At 40.4% G+C, this 20,589-nt stretch overlaps 1 pseudogene; it reads right to left on the reverse strand.

Moving 5' to 3' along the window:
- Positions 1 to 1,130: 1,130 nt before the first annotated feature.
- On the reverse strand, positions 1,131 to 8,109 carry LOC118390698 (5-hydroxytryptamine receptor 3A-like; annotated as a pseudogene).
- Positions 8,110 to 20,589: the final 12,480 nt, after the last annotated feature.

The raw sequence follows: 20,589 nt of genomic DNA on the forward strand, positions 1-20,589 counted from the left end.
CAAAATTATCACAAGAACGGTGAGCAAAAATCCCAGAACCACACGGTGGGACCTAGTGAATGACCTGCAGAGAGATGAGACCAAAGAAACAAAGCCTACCATCAGTAACACACTACGCCGCCAGGGACTCAAATCCTGCAGTGCCAGACGTGTCCTCCTGCTGAAGCCAGTACATGTCCAAGCCCGTCTGAAGTTTGCTAGAGAGCATTTGGATGATCCAGAAGAAGATTGGGAGAATGTCATATAAACATAAAAACTCAACTCATTGTGTTTGGAGGAGAAAGAATGCTGAGTTGCATCCAAAGAACACCATACCTACTGTGAAGCATGGGGGTGGAAACATCATGCTTTGGGGCTGTTTTTCTGCAAAGGGACCAGGACGACTGATCCGTGTAAAGGAAAGAATGAATGGGAGTATCGTGAGATTTTGAGTGAAAACCTCCTTCCATCAGCAAGGGCATTAAAGATGAAATGTGGCTGGGTCTTTCAGCATGACAATGATCCCAAACACACCGCCCGGGTAACGAAGGAGGGGCTTCGTAAGAAGCATTTCTAGGTCCTGGAGTGGACTAGCCAGTCTCCAGATCTCAACCCCATAGAAAATCTTTGGAGGGAGTTGAAAGTCCATGTTGCCCAGCAACAGCCCCAAAACATCACTGCTCGAGAGGAGATTTGCATGGAGGAATGGGCCAAAATACCAGCAACAGTGTGTGAAAACCTGGTGAAGACTTACAGAAAACGTTGGACCTCTGTCATTGCCAACAAAGGGTACATAACAAAGTATTGAGATAAACTTTTGTTATTGACCAAATACTTATTTTCCACCATAATTTGCAAATAAATTCATAAAAAATCCTACAATTAGATTATCTGGATTTTTTAAAACCTTTGTCTGTCATAGTTGAGGTGTACCTATGATAAAAATTACAGCCCTCTCTCATCTTTTTAAGTGGGAGAACTTGCACAATTGGTGGCTGACTAAATACTTTTTTGCCCCACTGTATGGGGCAATCTTCCAATAGTACATGACAATACAGTATTGATTAAATTAAATAGCTGCTACTGTATCAAAAGAAGAAGTGGGAACAAAGGGGGTTCGGCTCAACACCATCAATAACCCTTAATTGACTTTTAACATTTTATTAGAGAAAAATAAATGCAATCGAACAAAGTTTTTCTCCCCTTCTATCTTCATGCAGAGCTCCAGATGGCCCACAGTAGTAGCAGAGTGCTGGTGTAGACAACCAGGATTAGCAGGTAGACTCGGAACAGGAGGAGGTCCACCTTGCAGCAGAGGGCCACCCAGTCAGCCTGGGCTGAGTCGTCACTCTCTCCCTCCTGCAGGTAGAGCCTCAGGGCCCCCACCTCCTGGAGAATACTCTCGAGGAGTACTCTCCTGGGGCTCGCTCAGAGACAGCAGTTCCTCTGGAGCCAGGTCAAACTCAAAGCCTGGAGGGACAACATGTAGGTGGGGTTATGATTGGGTTGGACACATGAATGTCCGAAGTGAAGATATTCTGTTGCTACAATGCAATCTTAACAAGTAAATTAAATAAAAGTCAAACTGTTGATTGAATACAGTGGCAAGAAAAAGTATGTGAACCATTTGGAATTATCTGGATTTCTGCATAAATTGGTCATCAAATTAGACCTGATCTTCATCTAAGTCACAACAACAGACAAACACAGTCTGCTTAAACTAATAGCACACAAATGATTGTATTTTTCTTGTCTATACTGAATACAACATTTAAACATTCACAGTGTAGGTTGGAAAAATTGTGAACCCCTAGGCTAAAGACTTCTCCAATAGCTAATTGGAGTCAGGAGTCAGCTAACCTGGAGTACAATCATTGAGATTGAGATTGGAGATGTTGGTTAGAGCTGCCCTGCCCTATAAAAAACACTCACTAAATTTGAATTTGCCATTCACAAGAAGCATTGCCTGATGTGAACCATGTCTCAGAAGACCCAAGACTAAGAAATGTTGACATGCATTAAACTGGAAAGGGTTACAAAAGTATCTCTAAAAGCCTTGATGTTCATCAGTCCACGGTAAGACAAAAATGTCTATAAATGTAGAAAGTTCAGCACTGTTGCTACTCTCTGTATGAGTGGCCTTCCTGCAAAGATGAATGTAAGAGCACAGCGCAGAATGCTCAATGAAGTTAAGAAGAATCCTAGAGTGTCAGCTATAGACTTAAAACTCTGGAACATGATAACATCTCTGACGAGTATACAATAAGTAAAACACTTAACAAGAATGGTGTTCATGGGAGGACACAACGGAAGAAGCCACTGCTGTCCAAATAAAAACATTGCTGCACATCTGAAGTTTGCAAAAGTGCACCTGGATGTTTCACATCGCTACTGGCAAATTATTCTGTGGACAGATTAAACTAAAGTTGAGTTGTTTGGAAGGAACACACAACACTATGTGTGGAGAAAAAAAAAGGCACAGCACACCAACATGAAAACCTCATCCCAACTGTAAAGTATGGTGGAGGGAGCATCATGGTTTGGAGCTGCTTTGCTGCCTCAGGGCCTGGACAGCTTGCTATCATCGATGGAAAAATTAATTCCCAAGTTTATCAAGACATTTTGCAGGAGAATGTTAGGCGATCTGTCCGCCATTTGAAGCTCAACAGAAGTTGGGTGATGCAACAGGACAACGACCCAAAATATAGAAGTAAATCAACAACAGAATGGCTTCAACAGAAGAAAATACCCCTCCTGGAAATGCCCAGTCAAAGTCCTGACAACCCAATTGAGATGCTGTGGCATGACCTCAAAAGAGCGGGTCACACCTGACATCCCAAGGATATTGCTGAACTGAAACAGTTTTGCAAAGAGGAACGGTCCAAAATTACTTATGACCATTGAGCAGGTCTGATCCGCAACTACAGAAAATGTTTGGTTGAGGTTATTGCTGCCAAATAATATATTAAATCTAAGGTTTCACATACTTTTCCCACCCTGCACTGTAAATGTTTACATGGTGTGTTCAATAAAGACATTAAAACGAATAATTGTTTGTGTGTTATTAGTTTAAGCAGACTGTGTTTGTCTATTGTTGTGACTTAGAGGAAGATCAGATCACATTGAATAACAAATTTATGTAGAAGTCCAGGTAATTCCAAAGGGTTCACATACTTTTTCTTGCCACTAGTATGTCTAGACATACTGTAAAGGTGTATTTTCTCTCTGATCGTTTTGATGTTAATACGGAGGAACATAGAGTTGTGTCAACATGAAAATGTGTCAGAGCTGGCCATTACATATCAAATAGAATAAGAAATCTGTGGAAAGTTAGGAAAACCACCACCTGCTAAACGTTTGTTCCTAATACCTAGTCACACTCTTGTGTCCTTATGACCAAGAAATACAAAGCATCCAAACACAGGTCCCCTCTGTTGGAGCGAACCATTGAGAAAAGCCCAGCATTGCATGTAGATAGGTTTGGCTGCTAGGCTGAAGCAAGGACATGCACATTAAGAGAAGATGATATCTAGGCCATATGACACCCAGACCATACTCTATTTTTGAAAGAAAACATTAACCAAGACCATACGTGCATTCATGACAGCTGAACGTGCTATGGTCAGCAGGGTGCAGGAAGAAAGATGTAGGTAAGATAACTGATGACTAACACGTAAAACATAAGCATGCAGTATATACATTATTTTTAGAACATGGAAAGAGTTCTGCCATCGTTGTAACCAAAAGCAGATACTAAGGGGGAGTAACTTTATTTACATATGTAATGTACACAAATACTATGTATGTATAAAAGCAGAGCCAGTGCTATTCCGCGGACCAGCACGGCTTTTAATAACTTGTATTAAAGTCTACATTGAATTCAAAAGTTATTCTGAGAGTATTATATTTCTATAGACAGTATTATATTTCTGAAACAATTATCTACGACACCTCTCACCCCCACACTGATCCACATCATTTAGTGTTTTGACAGAGGTGAAGTTTCTCTCGAGGAAGGTCTGGCTGGACAAGCCGTACTTATCGAGGAGACAGGCAGACACTGACATCTCCTTGACCTCCTTCTCATTGTGGTAGAGGAGCTTCACTACAAATATGGAGATGGCTAGTTTCAGCACCAGCAGCTCCATGAACACCACAAAGAACACACCTATAAGATGGAGAACACCAAACATCAACAATGCACCTGTTAGAAAAAGACAAATCTTAATTTTTCCAGAACATGTCTCAGATCAGAAATACAGTCCCAGTCAAAAGTTTGGACACAGACTCATTCAAGGTTTTTTCTTTATTTTTACTATTTTCTACATTGTAGAATAATAGTTAAGACATCAAAACTATGAAATAACACATTGAATCATCCAGAAAATAGTTAAGACATCAAAACTATGAAATAACACATATTGAATCATCCAGTAACCAAAAAAGTATTAAATACATCAAAATATATTTTAGATTTGAGATTCTTCAAAGTAGACACACTTTGCCTTGAGGACAGCTTTACACACTCTTGGGATTATCTCAACCAGCTTCATGAGGAATGCTTTTCAAACAGTCTTAAAGGAGTTCCCACATATGCTGAGCACTTCTTGGCTGCTTTTCCTTCACTCTGCGGTCCAACTCATCCTAAACCATCTCATTTGGCTGGGTATGAAGGGCAAGCTTGGTGTGTCAAACAATATGAGAGAACATTTGAAACAAAGATGAGGAGAGGAGCTGGTGTATGATACCTATGAGTGGTGTTCTGGTGGTGGTGGCAGGCATCTCGTCCATCAGGTTTACCCTGAAGACAGTGTAGCCCAGGAGGATGCTGGTCTTGAAGATGATACGTGTGCCACTGTTGTGCGGCAAGTAGAAGCTGATGACGTCCACCACCATGAGGAAGATGCTGGGGATGAGCAGACTCACCACGTACAGCAGGGGGCGCCGGCAGATTAACACCTGACGAGTGAGAGGGTGAGAGGGAGTGAAAAAGAGGGAGAGAGAGTTTTACTTTTCTATTTCATGTCACGTGGGTCAAGAATGTGTTTGAACTCCCCCATAGGTGAGAAATTGATAAATAAATGTTTTTCTCTTCACTAACTTAAACCTAAATCTGCCCCATTTTAGCTTTAGATATCAACTGTACTTTTTCCAACTGAACCCACAAGAAAACCATATTCCACAGTATTACCTTCCTGTCGTCTTCCAGTACCCCAAACACATGAATCCCCTTAACCGCTTTCACAATGAGCAGTAGTGTAAAGGTAACCCAATGAGCCCTGCTGGATCGACACTCCATCATTAAGTGCCCGCCTGAGCTGAATTGTATAACAGAACCCCGCCTAGCCTATCCTCGCAGGCAGTCTCTCCCCCACCTGCACCAGGCCCAGGGCCCATTTCTCCGGCAGAACAAGACGGCCATTGATCAGCTGCCACAGAGACAGCCTCATTATGGTGCCTCTCTCTCTCAGCATGCTGGACGCGCCTCATCCTCATCTATTAGCATTAGCGCTTAATCCTGTCCGCGAAGCCCTGGCTGATCTCTTTAACACCTTCACAACAGGAGTACCAGGAGGAGGGGATGGCTAAAAACCTCCTGTCGATACTCAATCTGATTTAGTTGTCATTGTACAGTCACAGTCTCCCTACAAGAGAAGTGTGTATATTTTTGTTTGCTGTTGGATAGACATCAAGCCATACAGAACATCTCACTAACACACCTATTCACATATTACATATTTACTGACTGGATATGTATTGCTGTATATGTGGATACAGTTGGCACTAGACATATAGGTCATATTTGTGTTTCTTCAAATACTTTCCTTCAAATCAAGTATCTGAAGAGAAACAAAGAGAGACCTCGATCTGGTAACAGTAAGCACACATGTTGAACTGGATGTGTGCATAGTCTCTGCCATCCAGCCGGAGCTGCCAGTAGTGGGAGGGCACAGACATCAGCTCCCACTCGCCATCGTCCATAAAAGACTTCTGATCATTGGCGATGTCCTCGGCACTCCTCCACAGAGTCAGGTTCACCTCACTCACTGCATACATGATGGTAGAGGTCAGGGAGAGAGTCTACTAAGACTTAATGACACTCAGTCAATATGACCTGCTATTGATTTGATACAATATTAAATTACCAGCTGTATGGGTTTTATGTGCTCGTGTACTTAATACTGTATGTGCCATAGCTTTATGCATGTATTTTGTGTATCGAAAGATATGCCATTGTAATTTTGCACTTCTAATTGTGCGTTTTAGCCACATCTGTGCATATCCAGATGTATAGTCATTTGACTGGGTATTAATGTTAGTGTGTTCACAACTCTCTATACTAACCTGAGTGAAGCCAGCTGCGGAAGGTCAGAGTGCAACTCTGCTTGTCAAAGGGGAAGGCTTACAACTCCAAGTCACACGCAGACACCACCTGGATAGGCTTGTTGTTTTTCACCATCCCCGATGAGTTGACATACACATAGGGTATGGCAGGGGACTCCCCTACATCCACACTAACAGGGGGAAGAACATGACTTATGGGGAAGACAAGAATTCCAGCTGCTTACAGTACTGTATGTTGAACATGAGACACTCTGACCCTGGTCAACACACTTCCATTTCAGTCTGTCATTTAAAATAAAAGGACAAATGTTGAACATTTCTGCGAAGAGACTGAGTGTATTGAGTAATCCAATGACATGTTATGAAATTTGAACAGGAATACATAGTATCAATTCTTACAAATCGCTGATGAGATCGGGCACCCATATAGCTTCAGAGGGCAGAGAGATCTCAGTGATCCCGTCAAACTCCTCGGGATCCCACACCAAGAACTCACCAGTCAAGATCTGACATCATAAACAGGAAATACATCACAAGACCAGTTATATGAAGTACATGACAAATGGTTGCCTGACTGTTTTGGCATTCAATTGTTGCATGCCAGACAAGGCTGAAGACACATTGGCTGAAGCAGGCTCCCTGTCTTTCAGACAGACAACCATGTGAAAACCATGCAGAAGCTTTAAATATATTATGTAACTGAAATGAAACACAGACACAGGATTTGTAGAAACAGCTAAATGTGGTATTCATGTTAAGACAGACAATGTGTATATTGGGTGGAAAAGAATAATGCAAAACAGACATTACTGTGCCTCATTCACTCATATTCAAATATCTGAAGAGAACATTGCATTTGTATAAGTACACCAACGGCATTGTCATTCAGTGTTTTTGAGAAAAAAATACTGAAAATTTGATGTTTGACTTTAGATGTATTCTCTGGCGCTCAATCAATAGCACAAGGACAAGCGGCGGATGGGAAAATAAGCTAAGTCAACAATGGTGTTGCAATTGCATTAAAGTGAATGGAGAATGAGCCTAGAGACTCATGTCCGCTGGCCCCACCAAACAAATGAACCCTAATGCGATTCTCCTCATCCTGATTTGATTTTCATGGTTTTTTTTTTAATGGCTCACTCCACCACTCCATTCAAACTAGAAATATAATGCGTAGACATAATTATTCCTTGAAGGGGTAATCGAAGTAATTACATTTTTAAATATTCCTATTTGTGGATGGGGCCAGTGATGGTTTTACATTGCATGAACATTTTGAAATGTATGTTTAACTCCAATAGAAGAACACAATTTATACCAACCTGCCGGTACCAAATGCTTGTGGTTACTTGCTAGGTCTTTCCATCATGTAAAAGATAGATATTCAAATAATCTATTAATTAGTATTACTTTTTTGGGTGTAAATTATTTGTGCAGACCATTGAAATGTGTAGCTACAAAAGGTTAAAATGTATTTACAGATACAAGATTAATATTTCATACCAAAAAAATTGTAATTCAGCAACATCAACGATGTTTTCATTTCCTGTATTACACATTACCAGAAGCATGGCAGGTAATCATATTGTATTTTAGACTTAAATAATTAATTATTTAGATAAAGCTATATAGGGTTTTTTACCACATCAAGCACAGACTGCATTATGAGGTCTATGTGGATGAGCGTGCGACTGGTACAGTTCTGAACAGGTCTGACACCAGGAGGGTCCTGGTAAGTTGGTTCAGAGCAGACCTCTTGGGTTTATCTGCTATCTGTTCAGCCATCATATGAAATTCAACTCATTGATGTCACGTTCTGACCATAGTTCTTTTGTGTTTTCTTTGTTTTAGTGTTGGTCAGGACGTGAGCTGTGTGGGTATTCTATGTTGTGTGTCTAGTTTTCCCATTTCTATGTTTGGCCTGATATGGTTCTCAATCAGAGACAGGTGTTAGTCATTGTCTCTGATTGGGAACCATATTTAGGTAGCCTGTTTTGTGTTGGGTCTTGTGGGTGGTTGTTTCCTGTCTTCTGTCTTTGTGGCTATGCACCAGATAGGACTGTTTTGGTTTTTCACATTTGTTGTTTTGTATTTTGTAGTGTTCACGTGATTGTCTTTATTAAACATGTTGAACACTAACCACGCTGCGCTTTGGTCCGATCCTTCGTCCACAGAAGAAAGCAGTTACAATTGATATATACAGAAGGGTTTCAAAAATTCCCAGGTTTTCCAGAAATCCTGGTTGGAGCATTCCTATTTTCCTGCATATTTCTAGAAAACTTCAAACAGGGATTTCTGGAAAACCTGGGAATTTGGGGAAAGTTAGCAGAATTTTACAATCCTATTGATATCTCAACTAAAACGCAAACCCTGTCCATCTTGCATATGACAATTCTACATGATGATTTACGGTATTCATCTATTTTAAACTTGATTATTGTGTCATTTTTTTAAAGACACAATAATCTTTAATGTGTTATGTTTCAAGACATTGTGTCTCCACAACAATGAACTACAATCCACTACTTAGAATGAAAAACTTGTTTATGAAGTATAATGGATAAACATATTACTTTAAATTGAAAATATTTTACCACCAATGCATTCATTTATAGGAAAACCCCTAAGAATATCAGGAAATTGCCTGATATTCTTCATTCATCTCACAGTTAGGGCTGCAATATTATTATTATCAGATAGGGCTGCAATATTATTCTTATCAGATAGGGCTGCAATATTATTCTTATTATCAGATAGGGCTGCAATATTATTCTTATTATCAGATAGGGCTGCAATATTATCATTATTATCAGATAGGGCTGCAATATTATTATTATTATCAGATAGGGCTGCAATATTATTCTTATTACCAGATAGGGCTGCAATATTATTCTTATTACCAGATAGGGCTGCAATATTATTCTTATTACCAGATAGAGCTGCAATATTATTCTTATTACCAGATAGGGCTGCAATATTATTCTTATTATCAGATAGGGCTGCAATATTATTATTATTATTATTATCAGATAGGGCTGCAATATTATTATTATTATTATTATCAGATAGGGCTGCAATATTATTATTATTATTATCAGATAGGGCTGCAATATTATTATTATTATTATCAGATAGGGCTGCAATATTATTATTATTATTATCAGATAGGGCTGCAATATTATTATTATTATTATCAGATAGGGCTGCAATATTATTATTATTATCATCAGATAGGGCTGCAATATTATTATTATTATCATCAGATAGGGCTGCAATGTTATTATTATTATCAGATAGGGCTGCAATATTATTCTTATTATCAGATGGGGCTGCAATATTATTCTTATTATCAGATGGGGCTGCAATATTATTCTTATTATCAGATAGGGCTGCAATATTATTATTATTATTATTATCAGATAGGGCTGCAATATTATTATTATTATTATCAGATGGGGCTGCAATATTATTCTTATCATCAGATGGGGCTGCAATATTATTATTATCAGATAGGGCTGCAATATTATTATTATTATTATCAGATAGGGCTGCAATATTATTATTATTATCAGATAGGGCTGCAATATTATTATTATTATCAGATAGGGCTGCAATATTATTATTATTATCAGATAGGGCTGCAATATTATTATTATTATCAGATAGGGCTGCAATATTATTATCATCAGATAGGGCTGCAATATTATTATTATTATTATCAGATAGGGCTGCAATATTATTATTATTATTATCAGATAGGGCTGCAATATTATTATTATTATCAGATAGGGCTGCAATATTATTATTATTAGATAGGGCTGCAATATTATTATTATTATCAGATAGGGCTGCAATATTATTATTATTATCAGATAGGGCTGCAATATTATTCTTATTATCAGATAGGGCTGCAATATTATTCTTATTATCAGATAGGGCTGCAATATTATTCTTATTATCAGATAGGGCTGCAATATTATTCTTATTATCAGATAGGGCTGCAATATTATTATCATCAGATAGGGCTGCAATATTATTATCATCAGATAGGGCTGCAATATTATTATCATCAGATAGGGCTGCAATATTATTATCATCAGATAGGGCTGCAATATTATTATCATCAGATAGGGCTGCAATATTATTATCATCAGATAGGGCTGCAATATTATTATCATCAGATAGGGCTGCAATATTATTATCATCAGATAGGGCTGCAATATTATTATCATCAGATAGGGCTGCAATATTATTATCATCAGATAGGGCTGCAATATTATTATTATTATTATCAGATAGGGCTGCAATATTATTATTATTATTATCAGATAGGGCTGCAATATTATTATTATCAGATAGGGCTGCAATATTATTATCATCAGATAGGGCTGCAATATTATTATCATCAGATAGGGCTGCAATATTATTATCATCAGATAGGGCTGCAATATTATTATCATCAGATAGGGCTGCAATATTATTATCATCAGATAGGGCTGCAATATTATTATCATCAGATAGGGCTGCAATATTATTATCATCAGATAGGGCTGCAATATTATTATCATCAGATAGGGCTGCAATATTATTATCATCAGATAGGGCTGCAATATTATTATTATTATTATCAGATAGGGCTGCAATATTATTATCATCAGATAGGGCTGCAATATTATTATTATTATTATCAGATAGGGCTGCAATATTATTATTATTATTATCAGATAGGGCTGCAATATTATTATTATCAGATAGGGCTGCAATATTATTCTTATTATCAGATGGGGCTGCAATATTATTATTATCATCAGATGGGGCTGCAATATTATTATTATTATCAGATATGGCTGCAATATTATTATTATTATCAGATAGGGCTGCAATATTATTATTATCATCAGATAGGGCTGCAATATTATTATTATTATCAGATAGGGCTGCAATATTATTATTATTATTATCAGATAGGGCTGCAATATTATTATCATCAGATGGGGCTGCAATATTATTATTATCATCAGATAGGGCTGCAATATTATTATTATTATTATCAGATAGGGCTGCAATGTTATTATTATCATCAGATAGGGCTGCAATATTATTATTATTATCAGATAGGGCTGCAATATTATTATTATCATCAGATAGGGCTGCAATATTCTTATCATCAGATAGGGCTGCAATATTATTATTATCAGATAGGGCTGCAATATTATTATCATCAGATAGGGCTGCAATATTATTATTATCATCAGATAGGGCTGCAATATTATTATTATTATCAGATGGGGCTGCAATATTATTATTATCATCAGATAGGGCTGCAATATTCTTATCATCAGATAGGGCTGCAATATTATTATTATCAGATAGGGCTGCAATATTATTATCATCAGATAGGGCTGCAATATTATTATTATCAGTTAGGGCTGCAATATTATTATCATCAGATGGGGCTGCAATATTATTATTATCAGTTAGGGCTGCAATATTCCAGGTAACTTTCACAAAGTTCTCAGGTTTTCCAGAAAACCCAGTTGGAATATTCCTGGAATCAGAAAGGAATAAGCAGGGAGTCTGGGAAGCCAACAAATGGGATTTCTGGAAAAACCTGGGAATTCCGAGGAAGTTACTGGAATTTTGTAACCCTAGTTTGAGTTGGTTAAAACCCTGATTCAAACAGATGGACTTCCTAAAATCATATTATTGGATTTACAGGATAGGAAGCTCACAGAAGGGTTCCATTAAGTCATACATTTGCTATAAAATAACAAATAGCATTATAATAAAACAACACACTTTATTTCAATACGACTGGTAATTTCAGACCAAGTTAAAAATGTATTTGAAAAGAGTTAATAGCAATGAGTAGAAACTACTGTCTCATTATGTCAATCATCTTTAAATGTTGCTTGTTTCATGTAGACAATTCCTAATAGCACAGACTGGTAAACTGGTCTTTAATGTTTGTATTTAATTAATATTTATGGTTATTTAATCCAATGTGTCATGGCTGATTGTAGAAGAGGAAAACTGTCTGAGTGAATCTTACCTGAGCTTAGTAGTAGCCATAAGACCGATATCATGTTGAGCAACCAGTTTGATACTTTAAAAAAAAAATTATTTCACCTTTATTTAACCAGGTAGGCTAGTTGAGAACAAGTTCTCATTTGCAACTGCGACCTGGCCAAGATAAAGCATAGCAGTGTGAACAGACAACACAGAGTTACACATGGAGTAAACAATTAGCAAGTCAATAACACAGTAGAAAAAAATGGGCAGTCTATATACAATGTGTGCAAAAGGCATGAGGAGGTAGGCGAATAATACAATTTTGCAGATTAACACTGGAGTGATAAATGATCAGATGGGCATGTACAGGTAGAGATATTGGTGTGCAAAAGAGCAGAAAAGTAAATAAATAAAAACAGTATAAAAACAGTATGGGAATGAGGTAGGTGAAAAAGGGTGAGCTATTTACCTATAGACTATGTACAGCTGCAGCGATCGGTTAGCTGATGTTTGAAGTTGGAGAGGGAGATAAAAGTCTCCAACTTCAGCGATTTTTGCAATTCGTTCCAGTCACAGGCAGCAGAGTACTGGAACGAAAGGCGGCCAAATGAGGTGTTGGCTTTAGGGATGATCAGTGAGATACACCTGCTGGAGCGCGTGCTACGGATGGGTGTTGCCATCGTGACCAGTGAACTGAGATAAGGCGGAGCTTTACCTAGCATGGACTTGTAGATGACCTGGAGCCAGTGGGTCTGGCGACGAATATGTAGTGAGGGCCAGCCGACTAGAGCATACAAGTCGCAGTGGTGGGTGGTATAAGGTGCTTTAGTGACAAAACGGATGGCACTGTGATAGACTGCATCCAGTTTGCTGAGTAGAGTGTTGGAAGCCATTTTGTAGATGACATCGCCGAAGTCGAGGATCGGTAGGATAGTCAGTTTTACTAGGGTAAGCTTGGCAGCGTGAGTGAAGGAGGCTTTGTTGCGGAATAGAAAGCCGACTCTGGATTTGATTTTTGATTGGAGATGTTTGATGTGAGTCTGGAAGGAGAGTTTGCAGTCTAGCCAGACACCTAGGTACTTATAGATGTCCACATATTCAAGGTTGGAACCATCCAGGGTGGTGATGCTAGTCGGGCATGCGGGTGCAGGCAGCGATCGGTTGAAAAGCATGCATTTGGTTTTACTCGCGTTTAAGAGCAGATGGAGGCCACGGAAGGAGTGCTGTATGGCATTGAAGCTCGTTTGGAGGTTGGATAGCACAGTGTCCAATGACGGGCCGAAAGTATATAGAATGGTGTCGTCTGCGTAGAGGTGGATCAGGGAATCGCCCGCAGCAAGAGCAACATCATTGATATATACAGAGAAAAGAGTCAGCCCGAGAATTGAACCCTGTGGCACCCCCATAGAGACTGCCAGAGGACCGGACAGCATGCCCTCTGATTTGACACACTGAACTCTGTCTGCAAAGTAATTGGTGAACCAGGCAAGGCAGTCATCCGAAAAACCGAGGCTGTTGAGTCTGCCGATAAGAATTTGGTGATTGACAGAGTCGAAAGCCTTGGCGAGGTCGATGAAGACGGCTGCACAGTACTGTCTTTTATCGATGGCGGTTATGATATCATTTAGTACCTTGAGTGTGGCTGAGGTGCACCCGTGACCGGCTCGGAAACCAGATTGCACAGCGGAGAAGGTACGGTGGGATTCGAGATGGTCAGTGACCTGTTTGTTGACTTGGCTTTCGAAGACCTTAGATAGGCAGGGCAGGATGGATATAGGTCTATAGCAGTTTGGGTCCAGGGTGTCTCCCCTTTGAAGAGGGGATGACTGCGGCAGCTTTCCAATCCTTGGGGATCTCAGACGATATGAAAGAGAGGTTGAACAGGCTGGTAATAGGGGTTGCGACAATGGCGGCAGATAGTTTCAGAAATAGCGGGTCCAGATTGTCAAGCCCAGCTGATTTGTACGGGTCCAGGTTTTGCAGCTCTTTCAGAACATCTGCTATCTGGATTTGGGTAAAGGAGAACCTGGAGAGGCTTGGGTGAGGAACTACGGGGCGGAGCTGTTGGCCGAGGTTGGAGTAGCCAGGCGGAAGGCATGGCCAGCCGTTGAGAAGTGCTTATTGAAGTTTTCGATAATCATGGATTTATCGGTGGAGACCGTGTTTCCTAGCCTCAGTGCAGTGGGCAGCTGGGAGGAGGTGCTCTTGTTCTCCATGGACTTCACAGTGTCCCAGAACCTTTTGGAGTTGGAGCTACAGGATGCAAACTTCTGCCTGAAGAAGCTGGCCTTAGCTTTCCTGACTGACTGCGTGTATTGGTTCCTGACTTCCCTGAACAGTTGCATATCACGGGGGCTATTCGATGCTATTGCAGTCCGCCACAGGATGTTTTTGTGCTGGTCGAGGGCAGTCAGGTCTGGAGTGAACCAAGGGCTGTATCTGTTCTTGGTTCTGCATTTTTTGAACGGAGCATGCTTATCTAAAATGGTGAGGAAGTTACTTTTAAAGAATGACCAGGCATCCTCAACTGACGGGATGAGGTCAATGTCCTTCCAGGATACACGGGCCAGGTCGATTAGAAAGGCCTGCTCACAGAAGTGTTTTAGGGAGCGTTTGACAGTGATGAGGGTGGTCGTTTGACTGCGGCTCCGTGGCGGATACAGGCGATGAGGCAGTGATCGCTGAGATCCTGGTTGAAGACAGCGGAGGTATATTTGGAGGGCCAGTTGGTCAGGATGACGTCTATGAGGGTGCCCTTGTTTACAGAGTTAGGGTTGTACCTGGTGGGTTCCTTGATGATTTGAGTGAGATTGAGGGCATCTAGCTTAGATTGTAGGACTGCCGGGGTGTTAAGCATATCCCAGTTTAGGTCACCTAACAGAACAAACTCTGAAGCTAGATGGGGGCGATCAATTCACAAATGGTGTCCAGGGCGCAGCTGGGAGCTGACGGGGTCGGTAGCAGGCGGCAACAGTGATAGACTTGTTTCTGGAGAGAGTAATTTTCAAAATTAGTAGTTCAAACTGTTTGGGTATGGACCTGGAAAGTATGACATTACTTTGCAGGCTATCTCTGCAGTAGACTGCGACTCCGCCCCCTTTGGCAGTTCTATCTTGACGGAAGATGTTATAGTTGGGTATGGAAATCTCTGAATTTTTGGTGGCCTTCCTGAGCCAGGATTCAGACACGGCAAGGACATCAGGGTTAGCAGAGTGTGCTAAAGCAGTGAGTAAAACAAACTTAGGGAGGAGGCTTCTGATGTTGACATGCATAAAACCAAGACTTTTTCGATCACAGAAGTCAACAAATGAGGGTACCTGGGGGCATGCAGGGCCTGGGTTTACCTCCACATCACCCGCGGAACAGAGAAGGAGTAGTATGAGGGTGCGGCTAAAGGCTATCAAAACTGGTCGCCTAGAGCGTTGGGGGCAGAGGATAAGAGGGGCAGGTTTCTGGGCATGGTAGAATATATTCAGGGCATAATGCGCAGACAGGGGTATGGTGGGGTGCGGGTACAGCGGAGGTAAGCCCAGGCACTGGGTGATGATGAGAGAGGTTGTATCTCTGGACATGCTGGTTGTAATGGGTGAGGTCACCGCATGTGTGGGGGGTGGGACAAAGGAGGTAACAGGGGTATGCAGAGTGGATCTAGGGGCTCCATTGTGAACTAAAACAATGATAACTAACCTGAACAACAGTATACAAGGCATATTGACATTTGGGAGAGACATACAGCGAGGCATACAGTAATCACAGGTGTTGAATTGGGAAAGCTAGCTAAAAACAGTAGGCGAGGCTAATCAGCTAGCACAACAAACAGCAGGTAAAATGGCGTTGACTAGGCAACTGGGCCGACAGATAAACAAACAAGCAGAATGGGGTACCGTGATTAATACACCTAAATCTCCCCTCCAAAATGTAATGTCAGATGATCTTCAAAGTAATTTTCCTTTCTTTCTGTTCAGTCTCTTTCCAAAATTCATTCGGAATAGTTTAAGTCTGAAGATGTCTCTTCTTGACTCAGTTTCAACATTAAATGGACCTGTGTGTGAAAGTTTTTGGCATCTGTAATGATTTTCTATTAACATGGTAAGATGATACTTTTTTTTAAAGGAGTGGAGCAGTCTCACAGGCAGTTCAGCAACCTGGTCTCATAGACTACACATAACATAGTAAATGTAAATCCGAGACACTCAAATTAGTATGATACGTTATGTTTGGAATGGTTACATAAGACAGATGGTTACTTAAGGCAAAAAACAAGTTGGTGGCTTGGTTGGGGTGAATCGGTGGACGTATTATGGGCAATTTTAGCATTTTAGCTAATTAGCAACTTTTCAACTACTTACTACTTTTTATTTACTTTGCAACTACTTAGCATGTTAGCTAACCCTTCCCCTAACCTTAACACTTTTAGCTAACCCTCCAACCCTAACCCTTACTTTAACTCCTAAAACTTAACCCTAACCTTAACCCCTAACCCTTAGCCTAGCTAACATTAGCATATCATTCACTTTGTAAATTCGTAACATATTGTCATTTTGCTAATTTGTAACACATAATACGAATAGTAATTCTTAACATATCATACAATATGGGTGATAAACATCCACAAATTAATACATACTATACGAAACGTAACATATCATACTAAATGGAGGGTCTCAAATGTATGTACAAAATAATATGAAATGCTCTGAGACAGCTGCCAGCACATTGGCAATTTTAGCATGTAAATCTCGGAGGGACAAACTCAAAAAGAAATGTGGGGATGCATGCCAGCAAAGCCACAACACAACACTAAATAACACATTAATTGCACTATAAAGGTGACAAACCATTATAGTGTACATAAGAAATCCCGCTATGCCCACCGACAAACCATAAAACAGGGAAAGCGTCAATACGGTACTAAGATTGAATCGTACTACACCGGCTCCAACGCTCGTCGGATGTGGCAGGGCTTGCAAACTATCACAGACTGCAAAAGGAAGCACAACCGAGAGCTGCCCAGATGAGCAAAATAACTTCTATGCTCGCTTCGAGGCAAGTAACACTGAAGCATGCATGAGAGCCTCAGCTATTCCAGATGACTGTGTGGTCACGCTCTCAGCAGCCAAAATGAGTAAGATCTTTAAACAGGTCAAAATTCACAAGGCAGCAGGGCCAGACGGATTACCAGGACGTGTACTTCAAGCATGCACTGACCAAATGGCAAGTGTCTTCACTGACATTTTCAGCCACTCCCTGTCTGAGTCTGTAATACCAACATGTTTCAAGCAGACCACCATAGTCCCTGTGCCTAAGGTAACCTGTCTAAATGTCTACCAGCCCGTAGCACTCACGTCTGTAGCCATTCTGGCCTTTCTAGGGAGTTTTTCCTAGCCACCGTGCTTTTACACCTGCATTGTTTGCTGTTTGGGGTTTTAGGCTGGGTTTCTGTACAGCACTTTGAGATATCAGCTGATGTACGAAGGGCTATATAAATAAATTTGATTTGATTTGATTTGATTTGATTTGATGAAGTGCTTTGAAAGGCTGGTCATGGCTCATATCAACACCATTATCCCAGAAACCCTAGACCCACTCCAATTTGTATACAGCACCAACAGATGATGCAATCCCTATTGCACTCCACACTGTCCTTTCACACCTGGACAGGTCTAGGTCCAAGAGGCTTCTAAACAGCCTCTAAGCACAAGCCATAAGACTCCTGAACAGCTAATCAAATGGCTACCCAGACTATTTGCATTGCCCTCCCCCACCCTCTATGTTGCTACTACTCTCTGTTATTATCTATGCATAGTCACTTTAACAACTTTACCTACATGTACATATTACCTCAATTACTTTGACGCCGGTGCCCCCGCACATTTGACTCTGTACCGGTACCCCCTGTATATAACCCCGCTATTGTTATTTACTGCTGCTCTTTAATTATTTGTTTTTCCTATCTCCTACTTTTTGAGGGTATTTCCTTAAAACTGCATTGTTGGTTAAGGGCTTGTTAGGAAGCATTTCACTGTTGTATTCAGTGCATGTGACAAATAGATTGTTGATTTAATTTGATTTGAAACGGTGTCCACAAACTGTTAGGGTCTACAAAAAGCTGTCCCAACAGCAGGGTTTTCTTTTAGCGCCATGGAAGGAATCCTTACCACCACTTCACCAGGCTATGAGTGGAGCCTTGTCTGGCAGCGAAACAGTTCATTCAGACTCATTTACTGCCTTTTTAAAAAACATAGCTGATATTGCTGACCTGCTTAAACAAATGTGGTTTCTAAGGACAATTGAGATGTAAAAACTATGACATAAGGGAACGATGAGCGAATGAGAGGCAATCCGTCATTTCGTTTAAGATATTAATGAGCAAGTTAAGACGGACGTAGTCAGTATAATTATTTGTTCAGCACTTTTGAAATGTACAGCTACAGAATTCAGAACAGGGGCCATTCTTACAGTATTCTCCCAGTACATCAAGTCAGAACCGTAGGATAAATAAAGGGTGCATATAAGCAGACAATGAAAGCTCTTACAATATTCAATGATTACATTTCTCTAAAACAGGCTATATGTGCACCATCAAGTCAGAACAGCAGGCTAAGTTATGAGGGGAAAGGGAAAGGCACATGGGCTACTAACATACTGTACACTTAGTATTACTTTCTTAGCTACAATATACATATCTCCCTGGCATATTACGTACATTTTTGGACTCACTGTTGTGCTGTGCTCACTTGAATATGAAGGTGGTGAGTCGATCCCTTCTTGTGGATAAATGTTTTCATAAAACTTTTGTCATCAGTCTGGCATTTTCTGGATTTATGGGGCTTTCAAGACAACAGGGAACTCAGAAAAACAAGGTTGAATCATGACGTCAGTGGTTTTTAAGATCGGAGCTCTAGAAAGAAAGAAGCCCAACTTGGAATTCCAAGTTGGATGACCATTAAAAATGTATTTTCACAGTCGGAAATCAATTTTTTCTGAGTTCACAGTTGTCCTGAACTCATTGAAGTCTGAGATTTCCCAGTTCTGAGTTTCCAGATGTTTTGAAGGTGGCAGAAGTCATGCTGGATTGACAGCATGGCCAATATATTCAACCTTTTCTGGCCCATGGTGTTTCATGTGAATGTTTATAATTTTAAGCTTGGAAAAGAGCACCTTAAACCCAGACTTGGACCACCCACCCTCTCCACCGAATAGCAGGGGAAGTAAAATAGTGATTGCTTTGCAACGTTTGCAGTTAGCCACCGATTCCTTTCCAAACCACTCATTGTTAAATTTGCAATTTCCAACTTGTTGTTTAATGTTTATGTCCAATAAAATGGCCGATAAGCACCGACTTGTTTTATCTATAATTTATCTATTTTATTTCACCTTTATTTAACCAGTAAGGCCAATTGAGAACAAGTTCTCATTTGCAACTGCCACCTGGCCAAGACAAAGCAAAGCGACACAAACAACACAGAGTTACACATGGAATAAACAAACGTACAGTCAATAACACAATAAAAAAGTCTATATACAGTGTGTGCAAATGAAGAAAGACAGGGAGGTAAGGCAATAAATAGGCCATATTGGCGAAATAATTACAATTTAGCAATTAAACACTGGAGTGATAGATGTGCAGAAGACGAATGTGCAAGTTGAGATACTGGGGTGCAATTGAGTAAAACAAAAATAACAATATGGGGATGAGGTAGTTGTGTGGGCTAATTACAGATGGGCTATGTACAGGTGCAATGATCTGTAAGCTGCTCTGACAACTGATGCTTAAAGTTAGTGAGGGAGATACGAGTCTCCAACTTCAGTGATTTTTGCAATACGTTCCAGTCATTGACGGCAGAGAACTGGAAGGAAAGGCGGCCAAACGAGGAGTTGGCTTTGGGGGTGACCGGTGAAATATACCTGCTGGAGAGCGTGCTACGGGTGGGTGCTGCTATGGTGACCAGTGAGCTGAGATAAGGCTGGGCTTTACCTAGCAAAGACTTATAGATGACCTGGAGCCAGTGGGTTTCCCAACGAATATGAAGCGAGGGCCAGCCAACGAGAGCATACAGGTCACGGTGGTGGGTGGTATATGGGGCTTTGGTGACAAAACGGATGGCACTGTGATAGACTGCATCCAATTTGCTGAGTAGAGTGTTGGAGGCTATTTTGCAAATGACATCGCCGAAGTCAAGGATTGGTAGGATAGTCAGTTTTACGAGGGTATGTTTGGCAGCATGAGTGAAGGTTGCTTTGTTGCGAAAT

Source organism: Oncorhynchus keta, chromosome 11 (genome assembly GCF_023373465.1).
Source record: "Oncorhynchus keta strain PuntledgeMale-10-30-2019 chromosome 11, Oket_V2, whole genome shotgun sequence".
Taxonomy (NCBI): Eukaryota; Metazoa; Chordata; class Actinopteri; order Salmoniformes; family Salmonidae; genus Oncorhynchus; species Oncorhynchus keta.